The 18,311-nt window shown below is 45.9% G+C and overlaps 1 long non-coding RNA gene across 2 annotated transcripts in view; it reads right to left on the bottom strand.

Moving 5' to 3' along the window:
* Positions 1-285: 285 nt before the first annotated feature.
* LOC139238073 (uncharacterized) overlaps positions 286-18,311 on the bottom strand; it is a 191,379-nt gene continuing 173,353 nt past the window's right edge. Inside the window, exons 2-3 of one of the 2 annotated variants that reach the window (XR_011588563.1) lie at positions 14,892-14,978; positions 286-485 (exon numbers count right to left, since the gene is read on the bottom strand). This is a non-coding gene — a long non-coding RNA (uncharacterized lncRNA). Of the gene's footprint in view, positions 486-8,650; positions 8,687-14,891; positions 14,979-18,311 lie in introns of those variants that run through there. The other variant, XR_011588562.1, reaches the window with a different exon arrangement.

Below are 18,311 nucleotides of genomic sequence, written 5' to 3'. Positions count from 1 at the left end.
CAATGGGACTCACTCTGACCTTTCTCCCCAGTCTATCCCCAGGACCAGTGTTTATCTGAGTCAATGGGACTCTCTCTGACCTTTCTCCCCAGTCTATACCCAGGACCAGTGTGTATCTGAGTCAATGGGACTCTCTATGACCTTTCTCCCCAGTCTATCCCCAGGACCAGTGTGTATCTGAGTCAATGGGACTCACTCTGACCTTTCTCCCCTGTCCCCCAGAACCAGTGTTTATCTGAGTCAATGGGACTCTCTCTGACCTTTCGCCATTGTCCATCTCCAGGACCAGTGTGTATCTGAATCCATGGGACTCTCTCTTCCCTTTCGCCCCTATCGATGTATGAAAGCTCTTTGAATCAATTGTTTTCTCTGTTTGGTGCTCTCACAATCCCGGGCTGGTTCAACTAATGTTGTTCCTCAGTCTACAATCCCTGTTCGGTCCACAGCTGGAATTTTCTCAAGCACTCCTAAATTCACCGGGACATCTAATAAGGACAGAAAATGAGAACAATATTATCGGTGTGAAATAGAGTGCGATGTTAACCTACCTTGTAGTTACTGGTCGAAACAAAACATTCAAGAATAAATAATTCGATATTCCACGATTAGAGACTCCTCATATACTGGCCATGCATTTTCCAGGAGTAGGTCCATATTGAAAATAGAAACATAGAAAATAGGTGCAGGAGTAGGCCATTCAGCCCTACTAGCCTGCACCGCCATTCAATAAAATCATGGCTGATCATTCAACCACAGTACCCCACCCCTGCCTTCTCTCCATAAACCTTGATCCCTTTAGCCCTGAGGGCCACATCTAACTCCCTTTTGAATATATTTAGTGAACTGGCCTCAACAAGTTTCTGTGGCAGTGAATTCCACAGGTTCACCACTCTCTGAGTGAAGATGTTTCTCTTCATCTCGGTCCTAAACAGCTTACCCCTTATCCTTAGACTATGTCCCCTGGTTCTGGACTTCCCCAACATCGGGAACATTCTTCCCGTATCTACCCTGTCCAATCCCATCAGAATTTTATATGTTTCTATGAGATCGCCTCTCATTCTTCTAAATTCCAGTGAGTATAAGCCTAGCCGATCCAGTCTTTCCTCTTGTCAGTCCCGCCATCCCCGGACTCAGTCTGGTGAACCTTCGCTGCACTCCCTCAATAGCATTAATGTCCTTCCTCAGATTAGGAGACTAAAACTGCACACAATACTCCAGGTGTGGTCTCACCAAGGTCCTGTACAACTGCAGTGAGACCTTTCTGCTCCGATACTCAAAGCCTCTCGTTATGAAGGCCAGCATGCTTTCTCCGCTATCTACAATCACTGCCCATTCCTTTATATTCCTGGCTGATGCCCATCCAGGACACACCCGCCCAGTCTCCACCTGTCTGTCTGTCCCTCGTGTTTTACTTTCTCTCAGTGACACCTCAGGCAGAGAGAGAGCTGACAGACAATATATTCAGCTCAGACAACTCAGCAACTTCCCTGGAGCGTTGGCAAGCTTTAATGACACTCATTAACAAGGGCTTTCTCCCTCCCACTCCCACTTTCTGGGGCTCTCTCTGTGTCCGGAGAGACAACAATGGACATCCAACTCGCTCTCAATTCCTGTCTGAGATAGCGACCGCCCACCGTGTGTGAGGTCAGGGCCCCGCCCATCGTGTGTGAGGTCAGGGCCCCGCCCACCGTGAGTGAGGTCAGGACCCCGCCCACACAGCCACTGAGCCCAGCAATGTGAGAGAATAAAGAGAGAAGGTGCTGGGAACAATCAGCCTGAGAGCTCAGGCAGTGTGTGTGGGGGGACAGAGAGAGAGAATGGAGCTGAGGGAAGATCATTGTCATTGGCCTGACATTCAGGGCCACGGGCCTTTACCTGCTGCTGGGGGCAATGCAGCTGAAAGATTGAGCGACAATATACAGCACTGTTTGCTGACACAACATGTTAATGCAGTCACTGGGGAAAACCAGAGATTGGATCTGGTGTGTCGTAGTGAGCCTGACCTCGGATCAGGCCTCCGTGTGGGGAACATCTGGGCAACACTGATCACATTATACCGTCCCGATTGGCCGGGAGAACCAAAGGGACGGAGACCCTGCGACACGGACCGCATTTCAGGGTAAACTTCTCCCAAACTGGCAGAGGATTGTAACAGGTAAATTGGTCAACCCTCCTCGGTGGTGATGTGACCGATGTTGGATATCAATGGAAAGGTTTTAAGAACAAGTTTAAAAATGTGGTAAACAAATGTAGTCAAAATCAAAGGATAGAAATGTGGTAAGAAAAAGCCGAGGTGGGCGACTGGCTCTGTACAAAGATGTAAACAGAAAAGTTTCCACAAATTAAATAAATTTCACACTTAAATAAATAGGGTGAATACAAGGAACAACTAAAGAATACGAAGGCTGCTATTTGATCAGCAAAAAGTCTCTGGGAATAAAAGGATTGCAGACAACTGGCCGTCATGGGCAGAGCTTTTTCAGTTATGTGCTGAGTCCGAGAACTATCAAAGTCTGTATTGGGCCACTGAAGGGTGTTCAAGGACAGGTTACACAGGACTCACTGAGTATGGTGGGAATATCAGTGAGTACTGTGCATCAGTCTTCACCCTTTAACATCATGCTCAAATGTTAGAATTTAATAATACTAGTTTTATCAGTAACATTAACATATATAAGCATGTTGTTTTAGAAAACATTCAGAACTTAAAAAGAGATAGAGCAGCCGGACTGGAGGATATCAATCCAAGGGTCCTCCGCGAGATGGGACATGTGCTGTGTGAGGGTTCTCCGCGAGATGGGACATGTGCTGTGTGAGGGTCCTCCGGGAGATGGGACATTTGCGAAGTGAGCCCCTCCGGGAGATGGGACATGTGCTGTATGAGGGTCCTCCGGAAGATGGGACATGTGCTGCGTGAGGGTCCTCCAGGAGATGGGACATGTGCTGTGTGAGGGTCCTCCGGGAATGGGACATGTGCTGTGTGAGGGTCCTCCGGGAGATGGGACATGTGCTGTGTGAGGGTCCTCCGGGAGATGGGACATGTGCTGTGTGAGGGTTCTCCGCGAGATGGGACATGTGCTGTGTGAGGGTCCTCCGGGAGATGGGACATGTGCTGTGTGAGGGTCCTCTGGGCGATGGGACATGTGCTGTGTAAGGGTCCTCTGGGCGATGGGACATGTGCTGTGTGAGGGTTCTCCGCGAGATGGGACATGTGCTGTGTGAGGGTCCTCCGGGAGATGGGACATGTGCTGTGTGAGGGACTTCCGGGAGATGGGACATGTGCTGTGTGAGGGTCCTCCGGGAGATGGGACATTTGCGAAGTGAGCCCCTCCAGGAGATGGGACATGTGCTGTGTGAGGGTCCTCCGGGAGATGGGACATGTGCTGCATGAGGGTCCTCCGGGCGATGGGACATGTGCTGTGTAAGCCACTCCAGGAGATGGGACATGTGCTGTGTGACGGTCCTCTGGACGATGGGACATGTGCTGTGTGAGGGTCCTCTGGGCGATGGGACTTGTGTTGTGCGAGCCCCTGGCATGTATGTTTAATAGCACACTGTGAAATAGTTCCTACAGATTGGAAGGATGCTAATGAAGTCCCCATTTTAATAAAAATGTGACAAGGCAGACCCGGGTAACCAGAGGCCCATCAGTTTAACATCAGTAAGAGGTAAGATGCTTGAAAGAATCATAGGGGATGCAATATATGAATACTTGGATAGGGAGGGACATATTAGGAACTCCACAACCCATAATAAAAAGAGTTCATGTCTCACAACTCTAATTGTATTTTTTGAAGAAGTTACAAAGTTGGTGGATGAGAGAAGCCCAGTAGACATTATCTACTTAGATTTCCAAAAAACTTTTGACAGTGTACCGCACAAGAGGCTTCTCTATAGGATCGGAGCCTCTGGTATTAGTGAAATATATTGAGCTGGATTCAGAACTGGCTGGCAGGATGGAGGTAAAGAGCAGTTACAGATGGATTTGGATCTGTTTGGTACTGGTCACCAGTGGTGTCCTGCAGGGATCAGTGTTGGGACCATTTCATTTTACTATTTTTATTAATGATCTGGATTTTGGGGTTGGGGGCACAATTTGCAAATTTTGAAATGATACCAAGATCTGTGCGAGTGCTCGAACTGTCGAAGAGGCTCGTCTGATTCAGGCAGATCTTAATGTGTTGGGAGACTGGCCTCATGACTGGCAAATGATGTATAACTTAGATAAGTTCAGTGTTATTCATGTTGGAAGGGCAAATGCTCAACATTCATTCACCCTCCAGGGAAAGGCATTAAAAAGATGGTGGAGATAGAAAGAGATTTCGACATTCTAGTGAATACATCCTTAAAGGTACACAAGCAATGCATTGCAGTGACAGTTAGAGCAAATAGGGTGTTGGGGTGTATCCATAGGACAATTGAGTATAAGACGAGGCGTACTGTTTTGTCCTTATACAAGACCTTAGTCAGGCCACACTTGGAATGTTGTGTCCAGTTTTGGTCTCCTCACATGGTGGGTGATAGAGGTTCTGGAAAGGGCCACTAGACTAATTCCAAGTCTAAAGCATCTTCGTTACCAAGATAGGTTAAAAGAGTTGGGACTCTTTACCTGAGAGCAGCGTAGACTTCGGGCGATATGATTGCGGTTTATAAGATAATGAAGGTGAAAGAGAGTGTTCCAGCTGACCGTTTATTTCAATTAAGTAGGTTAGGCAGAACCAGGGACACAAATTTCAGTTGTACAAGGCTAGATCTAGGTTAGACATCAGGAGGTGGTTCTTTTCCCAGAGAACAGTAGACCTCTGGAACAAGCTGCCCTCTCATATGGTGGAAGCAGACTCACTGAATTCCTTCAAGTAATAGCTGGATTTGTTTCTGGCTGCGGCGGAGATTAATACTTACAGAAGGTAGGTACTGCAGGGAGTTTAATGGCCAGAGTGATCTCCTGGACTAGTTTCCATCACTTCGATGGGTCGGAGCTGAATTTCCCAGATTTTATTTTCCCAAATTATCCTAGTTTTTTTAAAAATCTGTATTTTTGCCTCTCCCAGGAGATCACATGGATTCGGGTGGAGTGGAATGTATACGCTGTGATATATCGCAATTGTGTGGGACAGGCTTGATGGACCAGATGGTCTTTACCTGTCCGTCATTTATCGTGTGTATCAAAACGTTTCCTCTACACTGTCCCATCGAACACTACCAGAGCAGGTGCAGCACGGCTTAGATACAGAATAAATCTCAGGCCCCGAATTCGTGCCCACAGGCCCCGTGGTGACAGGCCCGGGGGAGCAGGGTCACTGGCGGCCATCTTGCACAGAGCGGGATCAGGACGCATGCGCGGCCATCTTGGTTCAGGAATAGAGAGTGGGCGGGGCTTCAGAATCTCTATTCCCAACTGGATCCCAGTGCCCGGGAGATGGACATTCTGGGCAACACATTTTTCATCATCTTAGAATCAGAGACTGGTTACAACATGGAAGGAGACCATTTGGCCCGTCGAGCCCATGCCGGCTATCTGCAAGAGCTTCTACTAATCCCACTCTATCTACTCTGTCCAGACCCCTCATGATTTTGAACACCTCTGTCAAATCTCCTCTCAATCTTCTCTGTTCTGAGAACTACCCCAACTTCTCCAGACTATCCACATAACTGAAGTCCCTCATCCCTGAAATCATTCTTGTAAAACATTTCTGCACGCTCTCAAAAGGCCTTCACATGCTTACTAAAATGCGGTAGCCAGAATTGCTCCAGCTCAGTCAACAAGCTCCCCTCTGAAGAGGAACTAAACTACAGAACCAGTGGCAACCTGTTCAACCTTCGTCGTCTCCAGGCCAGGTCCAAGACCACCCCAATCTCTGTCGCTGAGCTACCGTACGCGGACAATACCTGCGTCTGCGAACATACAGAGGCTGAACTTCAAGTCATAGTCAACGTATTTACTGAGGCACACCAAAGCATGGGCCTTACACTAAACATCAGTAAGACAAAGTCCTCCACCAGCCTGTCCTCGCCGCACAGCACTCCCTCCACCCACCCCCCGCAGTCATCAAGATCCATGGCACGGCCCTGGACAACGTGGACCTCTTATCAACAAGACCAGACATTGACAACAAGATTCAACACCGCCTCCAGTGCAGCCTTCGGCCGCTTGAGGAAAAGAGTGTTTGAAGACCACGCCCTCAAATCTACCACTAAGCTCATGGTCTACAGGGCTGTAGTAATACCCACCCTCAGAGACATGGACCATGTACAGTAGACACCTCAAGTTGCTGGGGAAATACCACCAACGATGTCTCCGCAAGATCCTGCAAATTCCCTGGGAGGACAGATGCACCAACGTTTGTGTCGTCGACCAGGCCAACATCCCCAACAGTGAAGCACGGACCACATTTGATCAGCTCCGCTGGGCAAGCCACATTGTTCGCATGCCAGACACGAGATTCCCAAAGCAAGCACTCTACTAGGAACTCCTTCACAGCAAACGAGCCAAAGATGTGCCAGAGGAAACGTTACAAGGACACCCTCAAAGCCTCCCTGATAAAGTGCAACATCCTCAGTGACAGCTGGGAGCCCCTGGCCAAAGACCTTCCTAAGTGGAGGAAGAGCATCCGGGAGTCTCATCGCTGAGAGCGTGCAGAAATCAACCGCAGGCATCAGAAAGAGCGTGCGGCAAACCTGTCCCACCCATACCTTCCCTCAACGACAATCTGTCCCACCTGTGACAGGGACTGTGGCTTCGTATTGGACTGTTCAGCCACCTAAGGTTTCATTTTTAGAGTGGAAACATGTCTTCCTCGATCCGAGGGACTGCCTATGATGATGATGATGACCCAGAATTGGACACAATACTCCAGTTGAGGCTGAACCAGAGTTTTACGTGGGTTCAACATAATATCCACACTTCTGTACTCTATACCGCCATTCATGAAGCCGAGGGACCTGTAAGTCTTTGTAACCACTTTCTCAACCTGTGCTGCTACCTTCAGTGATTGGTGTACACATATACTCCTGGGTCTCTCTGTTCACGCCCCCCTTTACAATTGTACCCTTTAGTTTATATTTCCTCTCCTCTTTCTTCCTACAAAATGTATCACTTTTAAACTTTTCTACGTTAAGTTTCATCTGCCACATGTCTGCCCATTCCACCAGCCTGTCTATGTCTTTCTGAAGTCTATCACTACCTCCTCACTGTTCACTGTACTTCCAAGTTTTGTGTGAGCTGTAGATTTGGAAATTGTGCCCTGTACACCCAAGTCTAGGTCATTAATATAGATTAAAAAAAGCAGTGGCACCAATACCGACCCCTGGGGAACACCACTTCCTCCAGTCTGAAAAACAATGTTCACCACTACTCTGTGTGTGTCACTTAGCCACTTTCATATCCATGCTGCCACTGTCCCTGTTATTCCATGGGCTTCGATTTTTCTGGTATTGGTAACACGCCTGGGATCAGTAAACACAAAACCCAGTCTGTTAATCACTTTCAGCTACTGGACTTAGCATGTGTCTCACAGCATCTCTTCTACCTTCAATATGTGAATAGAGCATCACGCCTGCAAACCTGGTTTAAGTTTATATCCACTCAGCAAATATATTTAAGAAAAGCCTGTAGGCCAATGAGACACTGTTAAGGTGCCAGTGTGCTGCTGGTTTGATTGGCATTTTGCCTGTAATGGACTCCGTATCTTGGCAGATGGAGTGTAATGTTGGAAAGTGAGAAGTGATGCACTGTGGCAGAAAAAAATCAAAGAACAAGTTATTATTTGAATGGAGAAAGATTGCAAAGTGCTGCAGTACTGAGGGACTTGGGGGTACTTGTGCATGAAACACAAAAGGTTAGTATGCAGGTGCAGCAAGTGATCAGGAAGGCCAATGCAATCTTGGCCTTTTTTGCAAAGGGGTTGAAGTATAAGAGCAGGGAGGTCTTGCTACAGTTATACAGGGTATTGGTGAGGCCACACCTGGAATACTGCGTGCAGTTTTGGTTTCCATATTTATGAAAGGATACACTTGCTTTGGAGGAAGTTGAGAGAAGGTTCACTTGGTTGAGATGAGGGGTTGACTTATGAGAAAAGGTTGAGGAGGTTGGGCCTCTACTCATTGAATTCAGAAGAATGAATGAGAGGTGATTTATCGAAACGTATAAGATAATGAGGGGGCTTCAGAAGGTGGTAGCAGAGAGGATGTTTTCACTGATCGGGGGAGACTAGAACTAGGGGGCATAATATTAGAATAAGGGGCACCCCATTTAAAACTGAGGTGAGGAGGAATTTCTTCTCACAGAGGGTTATAAACCTGTGGAATTCGCTGCCTCAGAGAGCTGTGGAAGCTGGGACATTGAATATATTTAAGACAGAGATAGACAGTGTCTTAACCGATAAAGGAATACAGGGTTATGGGAAACGGGCAGGGAAGTGGACCTGAGTCCATGATCGGATCAGCCATGATCGTATTAAACGGTGGAGCAGGCTCGAGGGACCATATGGCCCACTCCTGCTCCTATTTCTTATGTTCTTATTTTCTTATATAGTGGGTGTCTGGTATGGGAGTGTGGATTTGACTCTATATCTGTCCATCTCTGGTATGTGGATGAGGGTTTTACTCTCTATGTTAGTTTCTGACACGAAAGCATGGATTTTATCCTGTACCTGTCAATTTCTGGTCATTGCCTGTGGGTTTCATTCTGTAACAAAAAGGGCCACATTACAACATAATTCTAAAAGGACAAAGAGTGTTTAAAAAAAACAAGCCTGAAAGCTCTGAGTCTCAAAGCGAGAAGCATTCGTAATATGGTGGACAAATTAACTGCACAGATAGCTGTTAATGGATATGATGTAATTGGGATTACTGAGACATGGCTCCAGGGTAACCAAGGCTGGGAACATAACATCCAGTGGTATTCAATATTCAGGAAGGATAGCCAGAAAGGAAAAGGAGGTGGTGTAGTGTTAATGGTTAAAATGGAGGTTAATGCAACAGTAAGGAAGGACATTGGCTGGGATAATGTGGAATCTACATGGGTAGAGCTGCGAAACATCGAAGGGCAGAAAACGTTAGTTGGGGTTGTGTACAGACCATCAAACAGTAGTAGGGAGGTTGGGCATGGTATCAAACAGGAAATTAGGGACGCGTGCAATAAGGGTACAGCAGTTATCATGGGTGACAACCTGCATATTGATTGGGCTAACCAAACTTGTAGCAATACTGTGGAGGAGGATTTTCTGGAGTGTATAAGGGATGGTTTTCTAAACCAATATGTCGAGGAACCAACTGGAGAGCAGGCCATCCTAGACTGGGTCTTGTGTAACGAGAGAGGATTAATTAGCAATCTGGTCTTGCATGGCCCCTTGGGGAAAAGTGACCATAATATGGTAGAATTCTTCATTAAGATGGAGAGCAACACAGTTAACTCAGAGACTAGGGTCCTGAACTTAAAGGAAACTTCAATGGTATGAGACGTGATTTGGCTAGGATAAACTGGCGAATGATACTTAAAGGGTTGATGGTGGATAGGCAATGGCAGACATTTAAAGGTCACATGGATGAATTACAACTATTGTACATCCCTGTCTGGCGGAAAAATAAAACAGGAAAGGTGGCTCAACCGTGGCTCACAAGGCAAATTAGCGACAGTGTTAAATCCAAGGAAGAGGCATATAAATTGGTCTGAAAAAGCAGCAAACCTGAGGACTGGGAGAAATTTAGAATTCAGCAGAGGAGGACTAAGGGTGTAATTAGGAGGGGGAAAATAGAATATGAGAGTAAGCTTGCAGGGAACATAAAAAACTGACTGCAAAAGCTTTTATAGATATGTGAAGAGAAAAAGATTAGTGAAGTCTAATGTCGGCCCCTTGCAGTCAGAATCAGGTGAATTCATAATGGGGAACAAGGAAATGGCAGACCAATTGAACAAATACTTTGGTTCTGTCTTCACTAAGGAAGACACGAATAACCTCCCAAAAATACTAGGGGACCGAGGGTCTAGCGGGAAGGAGGAACTGAGGGAAATCCTTATTAGTCAGGAAATGGTTGGAGGGAAACTGATGGGACTGAAGTCCAATAAATCCCCAGGGCCTGATAGTCTGCATCCCAGAGTAGTTAAAAAAGTGGCCCTAGAAATAGTAGATGCATTGGTGATCATTTTCCAGAATTCCATTGACTCTGGATCAGTACCTATGGATTGGAGGGTAGCTAATGTAACCCCACTTTTTAAAAAGGAGGGAGAGAGAAAACAGGGAATTATAGACCGGTTGGCCTGACATCGGTGATGGGGAAAATGCTGGAATCAATTATTAAAGATGTAATAGCAGAGCATTTGGAAAGCAGTGACAGGATCGGTCCAAGTCAGCATGGATTTATGAAAGGGAAATCATGCTTGACAAATCTTCTAGAGTTTTTTGAGGAAGTAACTAGTAGAGTGGACAAGGGAGAACCAGTGGATGTGGTGTATTTGGAATTTCAAAAGGCTTTTGACAAGATCCCACACAAGAGATTAGTGTGCAAATTTAATGTCCACATTTTTTTTTCTGCAGTTCTAGTCAGGTAGAACAGTTCCACTTTGGAACAGAATTTTTTCTTCAAAAGGGGGTGTGTCCGGCCACTGACGCCTGATTTGAAAGTTTCCACAGTGAAAACGTACTCCAAACTAACTCAGAATGGAGCAAGTGAAGATTTTTGTAGAACTGAAAAAACCTGTTCTACACATTAAAAAATCAGGCGCAGATTTCAAATTAGGCGCCCAGAACGAGGTGGGGGGGGGGGGGAGGAAGGGAAGTCATTAAATTCTACAATCAATCCTTATTGTTTTTATACAAATATTATACAAATAAATCCAACCTGAATAAACATTTATAAGCAAAGAAGAGATTAAATAAAGCATCTTCCTATCTGTGTGAAAGTTCTTCAGCCAGGGAGAATACTGCAGCAAGCCTCACAAAATGAGGCAGCTGTTCCCGAAGGTGGGCGGGCGGGAGTGAACCGAGCGACTGAACGCAGGGGGGGGGGACAAAGCCATTCCAGATGGCGGGAGGGAGGGAGGAAAGGAGACAGAATGCTGCAGGAAGCCACAAAAATTGAGGAGCCATTTCCCGACGGCAAAAGGGGGATGTTGTCGGGAAACGGCTGCCTCAACTTTCTGAGGTTTCCTGCAGCCTTCTCAGTGCTGATGGCAATGTGGTTTTATTTAAAAATGTTCAAAAACTAAACAGCTACAAAGAACTACAAAAATGGCCGAGTGCCAATGTTTCCTTCACACTGAGCATGCGCGAAAGCTCCAACGCGCACGCACAGCGTTGCCGGCAGGAAAAAAAATAATTTAAATAGTACCCGCCCCCTCCCACTTACAAAATCGGTGCGAGTGTAGGCTCCGCCCCCCTGGACGCCACGCTAAGCAGACAAGGAGCTGCACGGCTCTCCAGAATCACGAGTTTTTTTCCGGCGCCGTTTTAGGCGCGAAAAACGGGCGCCCAGCTCAGAGGGGTGACCGTTTTTTATCGTGTGGAGTCTTGGGCCCATAGTATTGGGGGTAATGTATTGACGTGGTGGGAGAACCGGTTGGCAGCCAGGAAGCAAAGTGTGGGAATAAACAGGTCCTTTTCAGAATGGCAGGCAGTGACTAGTGGGGTGCCGCAAGGTTCAGTGCTGGGATCCCAGCTATTTGCAATATACATCAATGATTTAGATGAAGGAATTGAGCGTTATATCTCCAAGTTTGCAGATGACACAAAGCTGGATGGCAGTGTGAGCTGTGAGGAGGTGCTAAGAGGCTGCAGGGTGACTTGGATAGGTTAGGTGAATGGACAAATGCATGGCAGATGCAGTATAGTGTGTATAAATGTGAGGTTATTCACTTTGGTGGCAAAAACAGGAAGGCAGATTATTATCTGAATGGTGACAGGTTAGTAAAGTGGGAGGTGCAAAGAGACCTGGGTGTCATGGTACATCAGTCACTGAAGGTAGGCATGCAGGTACGGCAGGCAGTAAAGAAAGCAAATAGCATGCTGGCATTCATAGCGAGAGGATTTGAGTATAGGAGCAGGGAGGTCGTACTGCAATTGTATAGGGCCTTGGTGAGACCACACCATGAGTATTCTGTGCAGTTTTGCTCTCTTAATCTGAGTAAGGACGTGCTTGCTATTGAGGGAGTGCAGCGAAGGTTCACCAGACTGATTCCCGGGATGGCAGGACTGACATATGAAGAAAGACTGGATCAGCTAGGCTTATACTCACTGGAATTTAGAAGAATGAGAGGGGATCTCATAGAAACATGTAACATTATGACAGGAGTGGACAGGTTAGATGCAGGAAGAATGTTCCCGATGTTGGGGAAGTCCAGAACCTGGGGTCACAATCTAAGGATAAGGGATAAGCCTTATAGGACTGAAATGAGGAGAAACTTTTTCACCCAGAGAGTGGTAAACCTGTGCAATTCTCTATCACAGAAAGTTGTGGAGTCCAGTTCGTTGGATATATTCAAGAGGGCGTTAGATGTGGTCTTTACGGCTAAGGAAATCAAGGGATAGGAAGAGAAAGCGGGAGTGGGGTACTGAAGTTGCATGATCAGCCATGATCATACTGAATTGCAGTGCAGGCTCGAAGGGCCGAATGGCCTGCTCCTGCACCTATTTTCTATGTTTCTATGTATCTTTCCATTCCTGGTGTGTGAGTATGTGTTCTGTGCTGTATCTGTCCATCTCTGTTACGTGAATGTGAGCTCTACTCCATACCCGGCATTCTCCAGTATGTTAGTATTGTTTTACTGTGGACCACCAATTCCTGATCGAGTATTCGTTTTACTTTTTAACTGTTAATTTGTGTTATGGAGGGGAGTGCTTCTGCTGAATCTGTCGGTCTCTGGTAAATGAGAGTCTGAGTTTCACTCTGTATCTATCTGTCTCTGCTATGTGAGTGTGGGCCTTTCTCTGTATCTCCATTTCTGTTATGGGAGTCTGGGTTTTATGCTGTATCTGTCAAGTTCTGACATGTGATTGTGGGCCTTACTCAAAAACTGCCAGTTTCTGCTTAATTGTGAGTGGACTTTCCTTTGTACCTGTCAGTTTCTGTAATGAAAGAGAGATCTTTACCCTGTACCTGTCAATTCCTGGTTCGTGAGTATGGGCATGTCACTGTCTGTCAATTTATGTTATGGGAATATGGATTGTAATATGTCAGCCTCTGATATGTGAGTATGGGTTTTATACTGTGTCACTCAGTCTCTGATATGTGAGTATGGGTTTTATACTGTATCTCTCAGTCTCTGATATGTGAGTGTGGGTTTTATACTATATCTCTCAGTCTCTGATATGTGAGTATGGGTTTTATACTGTATCTCTCAGTCTCTGATATGTGAGTATGGGTTTTATATGTATCACTCAGTCTCTGATATGTGAGTATGGGTTTTATAGTATATCTCTCAGCCTCTGATATGTGAGTATGGGTTTTATACTGTATCTCTCAGTCTCTGATATGTGAGTATGGGTTTTATAGTATATCTCTCAGCCTCTGATATGTGAGTATGGATTTTATACTGTATCTCTCAGTCTCTGATATGTGAGTATGGGTTTTATGCTGTATCTCTCAGTCTCTGATATGTGAGTGTGGGTTTTATACTGTATCTCTCAGTCTCTGATATGTGAGTATGGGTTTTATACTGTATCTCAGTCTCTGATATGTGAGTATGGGTTTTATACTGTATCTCTCAGTCTCTGATATGTGAGTGTGGGTTTTATACCGTATCTCTCAGTCTCTGATATGTGAGTATGGGTTTTATACTATATCTCTCAGTCTCTGATATGTGAGTGTGGGTTTTATACTGTATCTCAGTCTCTGATATGTGTGTATGGGTTTTATACTGTATCTCTCAGTCTCTGATATGTGAGTATGGGTTTTATACTGTATCACTCAGCCTCTGATATGTGAGTGTGGGTTTTATACTGTATCTCAGTCTCTGATATGCGAGTATGGGTTTTATACCGTATCTCTCAGTCTCTGATATGCAAGTGTGTGTATTTTTCTGTAACTGTCAGATTTTGGTGTATGTTGAGGTTCAATCTGTGCTTCTCAGTTTCTTCTATGTTGGACTGTACCTATTTGTTCCTGCTACTTGATTGTGTGTTTTAGACTGTTCCTATCGGTTCCTGCTATGTGACTGTGGAATTTACTCTGTATCGGCTCGTCTCTGGTATGTGAACGTGAGAATCAATGTTAATTTTTACCTGTATTTCTCTGATGTGTGAGTGAAGATTTTGCGTTCTCCATGTCATTGTTCAGATGTGTGTGTGGGTTTTACTCTGCCCCTATCAGTTCCTGCGATGTAAGTAACAATTTTACTTACTGCCTTTCAGTTTTCCGATATGTGCCCATGGGATTTACACTTTACCTGTCACTATGTGGTATGCAAGTGGGGATTTTATTCTGTTACTGTCACTTTCATATATGTGGGTGTGTGTTGTCTACTGTATCTGTCAGTCTGTGGTACGGTAATGTGGGTTTTATTCTGCACCTGTCATCTTCTGGTATGTTCGGGGGGTTTAAATACTGAATCCGTCAGATTCTGAAACATGAATATGGCTTTTGCTCTGTACCCATCAGCTTCTGATATGCGAGTGTGGTTTATACTACCTGTTTAACATTTTTTCTGATAGATGATTGTCTTTTATTCTCCACCTGCCAGTTTGTGGCAAATGAGTGTTGGTGTTTAATGTACCTGTCAGTGTGATCTTTTTCAATGGTGAAACAGCATCTGATTCTACTGCTCCATGTGGCTGTAAGATTCACAATATAACTCTGCCACTTCGGATCACTGTGGGACTGACAGCTTCTGCTGTCTGTGACAATAGGATTGAGGCCAGTTCTGTGTCACTGCACTCTGTGAGTGATAATCTACTTACTGTATGTGAGAAGGAGCTGCCTGCACTGTTCCTTGTATTCTGGGTGGAGGAAAGATCACATTTGTTCTGGCTGGTTGAAGAATTTTGCTCTGAGAATAATAATACGAGAACATTATTAGTTCTAAGATATGGATTCGGGGGACAATATGATGTATCTGAGGGAGTGACAATGTATCTCTCGATCATCAGCAACACGTTTCTGGAGAACTCAGCTCACCAAAACAATATAACGCGTCTTTAAAATATCTTCTCCCACACTCCTCTCCTGGTGCCTGCAATAGATGCACTTTGTGAAATTCCCCACATTCTCACTGTCAGACTGTGTTTCCACTGCTCACTGTCCAAGAACAACAGACACGGTGAGATTGGAACTGAATCAGGAACATTCACTGCTGATTTGGGGAAAGAATGCAGCAATGATTGGAAAGAGCGAGGTGGTTTACTTTCTCTGTTACCTTACACTGTCCATACACAGCCCGAGAATGGCCTCTCGCTTCCCCCACTCACATCTTGTTCCGGAACTAGTTCCTGATCCACTCTGCCCTTACACACAGCCCCCGAGGAAACTAAACCAGGACCGTTCACTCCTGGTTTGGATAGAAAGCAGCAGGTTGTAAACAGCAGATTCTGCCCATTCTGTCTCCCTTACCCTGGACACACGTTGTCGAAACACAGCCCGAGAATGGCCTCTCCCTTCCCCTACTCACACCACGCACAGACACTGATTCTTGGTCCACTCTGCCTCTTACACACAGCCCCCGACTCCCCCCGGACTCAATGCCGATCTCTGAGCCCATCTGCGGACACACTCCCAAAGCGCTGCGCTGCTGTAAGGAGGCTGCTGCTCGCTGCCTTACCCCGGGGACACGGTGTCACCATTCCCGGCTGTTTTAAACCATCTTCTTCCGCTCACTGAGTGAATGGCGATCACAGGCAGTGCTGGGGGAGGGGAGGGCATGTGCTCTTCTGCTCACTGGAAATCGACACAGGGGGTGGGGCTGAACTGTGCATGCGCAGCTCTCTGCAATAATTCCATCTGTAAAAATCAAAGTGCACTTTTCCCAATTTACTTTTATCAGAATCTGAGCAAAGGAACTGGGCCTGGGGGGAAAGGACAGAGAATGATTAAAGCTGCAAGCCTTGTCCCTTGGAGATGATCAATTTGGGATCATTCCGTGCAGGGTGTTTCTCTCCATGAGCCCGTCTTCACAAAGCAATCCTGCAGCAACATCGGAGGGACGAGGGAGTGGGAGTGTTTGCTGGGACCGTGCAGGAGTTAATATCTGACAGAAACAATCCAAGATCAGTTGAATTAGAGTAAAACACTCAGTCACTGAGAGTAATACCGAAGTGTATAATCAAGGGGCTTTCGTGAGGGAAGATCTTAATACAATAACAATTCATAATGAAGTAGTACTCGGTAAAATAATGGGACTAAAGGCAGACAAGTCACCTTGCCCTGATGGTTTACATCGTAGGATCTTAAGAGAAGTGGCTGCAGAGATAGTGGACACATTAGTTGTAATCTACCAAAATTCCCTGGATTCTGGGGCAGTCCCAACAGATTGGAAAACCGAAAATGTAACGCCTATATTTAAAAAAGAAGGCAGACAAAAAGCAGGAAACTAAAGACCAGTTAGCCTAACATCTGTCATTGGGAAAGTGCTGGAGACCATTATTAAGGAAGCAGTAGCGGGACATTTGGAAAAGCATGATTCAATCAAGCAGAGTCAGTATGGCTTCATGAAAAGGAAATCATGTTTGACAAATTTGCTGGAGTTCTTTGAGGATGTAATGAGTAGGATGGATAAGGCGGAACCAGCGGATGTGGTGTATTTGGATTTCCAGAAGGCATTTGATAAGATGGCACGTAAGAGATTACTACACAAGATAAAAGCTCACTGGGTTGGCGGCAGTATATTAGCACAGATAGAGGATTGGTTAACTAACAGAAAACAGAGAGTCGGGATAAATGGGTCTTTTTCTGGTTGGCAAATGGTAACCAGTGGGGTGCCGCAGGAATCGGTGCTAGGTCCTCAACTATTTACAATCTATATTAATGACTTGGATAAAAGAACCAAGTGTAATATAGCCAAGTTTGCTGATGATACAAAGATGGGTGCGAAAGCAAATTGAGGACAAAAAAAAATTTGCAAAGGGATATAGACAGGGTAAATGAGTGGGCAAAAATTTGTCACATGGAGTATAATATGGGAAAATGTGAGGTTATCCACGTTGGCAGAAATAATAGAAAAGCAAATTATAATTTAAATGGAGAAAAATTGCAAAGTGCTACAGGACAGAGAGACCTGAGGGTGTTTGTGCATAAAACACAAAAAGTCAGTATGCAGGTTCAGGAAGTAGTCAGGAAGGCAAATGTAATGTTGGCCTTTATTGTCAGGGGGATAGAATAAAAAGCAGAGAAGTCCTGCTCCAAGTGTACAGGGTATTGGTGGGACCACACCTGGAATACTGTGTGTTTAAGCAGAGAAGTGCTGCTCCAAGTGTATAAGGTATTGGTGAGACCACACCTGGAATACTGTGTGTTTAAGCAGAGATGTCCTGCTCCAAGTGTACAGGGTATTGGTGGGACCACACCTGGAATACTGTGTGTTTAAGCAGAGAAGTGCTGCTCCAAGTGTACAGGGTATTGGTGAGACCACACCTGGAATACTGTGTGTTTAAGCAGAGAAGTCCTGCTCCAAGTGTGCAGGGTATTGGTGGGACCACACCTGGAATACTGTGTGTTTAAGCAGAGATGTCCTGCTCCAAGTGTACAGGGTATTGGTGGGACCACACCTGGAATACTGTGTGTTTAAGGAAGGATATACTTACACTGGAGGCTGTTCAGAGGTTAATTCCGGCGAGGAGGGGGTTCTCTGATGAGGACAGGTTGAGAAGGTTGGGACGATACACTTTGGAGTTCAGAACAATGAGAGAAATCCAAGGTGTGAGAGTAAAATAACTCAGCTCTTACTTTACCAAGATGGCCGCGCATGCGCTTTGCTGCTCACTCAACAAAGATGGCGGAGTACTGACCCTGCCTTCCTGTACAAAGATGGCCGCCGTTACCCGGGGCCTGTGACCGGGAGAAAGCCTCGAGGCTGCAGCCGCCGATATTCCGGTTATTATTCCGGGCTTCCGGCGGGTACCAGTTGTTTCTGAAGCCTCCCCGGCTCCCCGCTGGTCCTTTACTCCCCTCCGCCCCGCGGAGTATGAGCTGTTTTGCGGAGCACATGACACCACAGCCGTTCCGCCATTACACGCACCGCGCATGCTCCAAATACAGCCAGGTCCCGCGCCTGCGCACTGGGCCCCTGTAGTCTGGGCTCGGCACATTCTCCATCGCGGGGAATGCTGGGTAAATACTAAAGACCACTTTAGTGACTGGGACAGGATTTACTGGGCCCCCATTGGGCA

This window comes from Pristiophorus japonicus, chromosome 25 (assembly GCF_044704955.1).
Source record: "Pristiophorus japonicus isolate sPriJap1 chromosome 25, sPriJap1.hap1, whole genome shotgun sequence".
Lineage (NCBI taxonomy): Eukaryota > Metazoa > Chordata > Chondrichthyes > Pristiophoridae > Pristiophorus > Pristiophorus japonicus.
This window is presented reverse-complemented; position numbering and strand designations above follow the sequence as displayed.